General features: G+C 39.8%; 1 pseudogene; it reads left to right on the top strand.

Annotated features, from left to right (window-relative positions):
- The first annotated feature begins 283 nt into the window (after positions 1-283).
- Positions 284-1,946, top strand: LOC116188822 (annotated as a pseudogene).
- Positions 1,947-2,854: the final 908 nt, after the last annotated feature.

The raw sequence follows: 2,854 nt of genomic DNA, 5'->3' as shown, positions 1-2,854 counted from the left end.
TCTTCCCACAAAAATGAAGGTGCTTTGTTTCATCTTGCTTCTTGACACTCTTTGATTTATGTTCATCTTTGTGTACTTCCTTACAATGCATATGACCATTACCATATTCGGGCGAAAGAACAATTTAAATATCTTGAGGATGAAGCTTCGTAGACCAACATGTTCTTTGAGAAAGCATAGTGTGTTCATTCATTACAATATCAAAATCCTATGTTTTTCCATTGTTTAACTCGGGACATATTGTCAACTTGTGATTGGGAGAGGAGATCGCGGAAGGAAGCTGATGCAACTGTGTCCAGAAGAAAGGTGAATACTTTTTTGCATAATACAAAACATGTTACTCCTGATGATTCTTGAACATCAAAAAATGAATGTCACACATGCTTGATGTTATATTCAATAACTAGGAAGAAGAAAGAATTTATTGATCTGTTAAATATGGAATTGATACGAGCTGATATTTCATGAGCAAAGTCAATTGGACCCTTTGTTATAACATTCCCAAGTCGTGACCTTGTTGTCAATATTAACAAGGAAAGCTGCGGATGAATTCCATTATGATGTCGAAGAAGAGGATGATTATGATGAAGAGCAAGAGGAGGAGGGTGGCGAGGGACATGAGAAAGTGGAGCGGGATTCTCGTCGCCGAGTTACTCATGGATATCATCTCTTTGAAGGGCAAATGGCCCACGGAATGGAAGACTTCATCGTGGCAGAGAACCAGATCGTAAATGGCGACAACTTGGGTTTATATGCCATCTTCGATGGTCATTCAAGTCGCAAGGTTGAAGAGTACTCGCAAGGCCATCTGTTTGATAACATACTAAGCGAGGTATGAAATTGAAATATGTCATCATCTGTGCACTTTTTGTTATAATATTTCACCTCGACTTCCTCTATGTAACAACTTGAATTGTATGTAGCCCGACGTTTGGACAAGTCCAAAGAGAGCTATAAAGAGGGCCTATAAGAAAACGGATGATGAGATTCTGGAGAGCATGGTGGGCTCTAGAGGAGGTTCGACAGCAATCACTGCAATACTGGTAAATGGAGAAAAGCTTGTAGTGGCTAATGTTGGGGACTCGCATGTAGTCTTGTGTCTGAATGGAAAGGCTAAGCAGATAACAGTTGATCATGAGCAGGAGAAGGAGAAACAGCTAGTAGAGAGCAAAGGAGGATTCGTTTTGAAAAAGCCAGGTGAGCTAGTTTTCCCTATACCCGATGCGGCTCCAATCTCTACGGAGTTCTATCAGTTGATAGTCGTTTTTGCTATCTCGATTGATCAAAAAGGGAATGTTTCGAGTGTGGATGTCCAACTTGCAATGACAAGGGCTTTTGGGGATGAGAAGATGAAGGAACATATAACTTCAGAACCAGACATCACAGTTGAGGACATCGACTCAGATTCAGAATTCATCATTCTAGCTAGTGATGGCCTGTGGAAGGTAAATTTTTTTGAACATTGGACATTAACTGCTTTATGGCTGGTTTGGCTTTGATTAAATCGAATGTACAAAAATAATATTGATGTGGGCCAGTTGCATTGTGCTTGCTGAGTTCAGGCGCACCAAACATGCCACTAGTTTATATACTATGTCATGCAAGAATTTAGATATAGAAATGAAAGGGACTATACATTGCGGTTTACGGGATTATTTGTCATCAAGCAGGTGATGTCGAATCAGGATGCAGCAGAGTGCATCATGGAGGTGACAGATGCATAGGAAGCAGCCGAAGAGTTGATCAGAGAAGCCCTGGCGAGGAAGAGCGCAGACGATATTTCATGCATCGTGGTGAGATTCAACTGAACAATATCAGCAATCGTGTTGTTCTAGTTCTTGTATTGTATATCTTCTCATCTTCCTCCTTGTACACTTTTGAAGTATGAGTTACAATCGTCTCTCGACGTCCTAAAATATGTCGGGATACGATATGCCGGGATACGATGCTAGAGTTGGCTATGAGCTTTAATGCTTATATGTATGTAGTTGACTATTTGTGATTTGTGAATGCCTAAAAATCGGAAGGTATTGATGGGCGGTTTAGTGGAGTATAAGCCCAAGGAGTCCAATCCCTTCCTTCATATTTCCTGTTCCAATCAATTTTCGGTTTCTTGGAATAGATTTTCCGGTTCAGGCTATTGTTATTAGACTAAAGAGAGGAAGCTCGATTCAAAAAACTAGTTTATTAACCAGCATGAGTTGATTCAAGCGATTCTCCGTTTGTTCCTCAAAGTTGTTGGCTTTAGTCTTATGAATAGAGAAAATCCATTCTAAGAGAGTTTTATCCCCTTTAGTGGATCAACCGGACTCGAGTTGGATTAGTCGGGTTCATTTGATTTATGGCTGCCAACATACACATCGAGAAAAGAACTAGTTTATTAGATAGGAAAATCCATTTAGTTTATAGATACCACATCAGTTTTTCATTGATCAATAAGAGGCAAGTCTTGCATCATGCTGGCTTAAATAACATTCCTCTCCCCTCAAGGGCGTTAGTGATGGCATGTTGGCATGGCTGATACGCTCTAGCCGGCACTGCGTGGGCAGACTTTGAGATTTACTTTGATATTAATCGTTATTGACAAAATGGAATAGCTCGATCCAGAAAACTAGTCTATTACTAGTCTATTACGTGGAGAGGTCATTTTATTTATAAAATATACTTTAGTTACGCATGTAATAATGCAACAAATCTCATATCTTATACCGTTATAATTGGTCCAGTCCATAACAACTTTGTTTTGGTAAAGCTATTCGGTCAATAGCAATAATTCGATGTCCACGGGGCATTCAATCAACCGGGTGTAATTTTTAGATCTTTGCTGACACTTGGAGAACCGTGCTCGAATAAC

The sequence above is a fragment of the Punica granatum genome, chromosome 8 (genome assembly GCF_007655135.1).
Source record: "Punica granatum isolate Tunisia-2019 chromosome 8, ASM765513v2, whole genome shotgun sequence".
In the NCBI taxonomy this organism is placed as follows: Eukaryota; Viridiplantae; Streptophyta; class Magnoliopsida; order Myrtales; family Lythraceae; genus Punica; species Punica granatum.
Note: the sequence above shows the minus strand (reverse complement) of the source record. Positions and strands in the feature narration are given on the sequence as shown.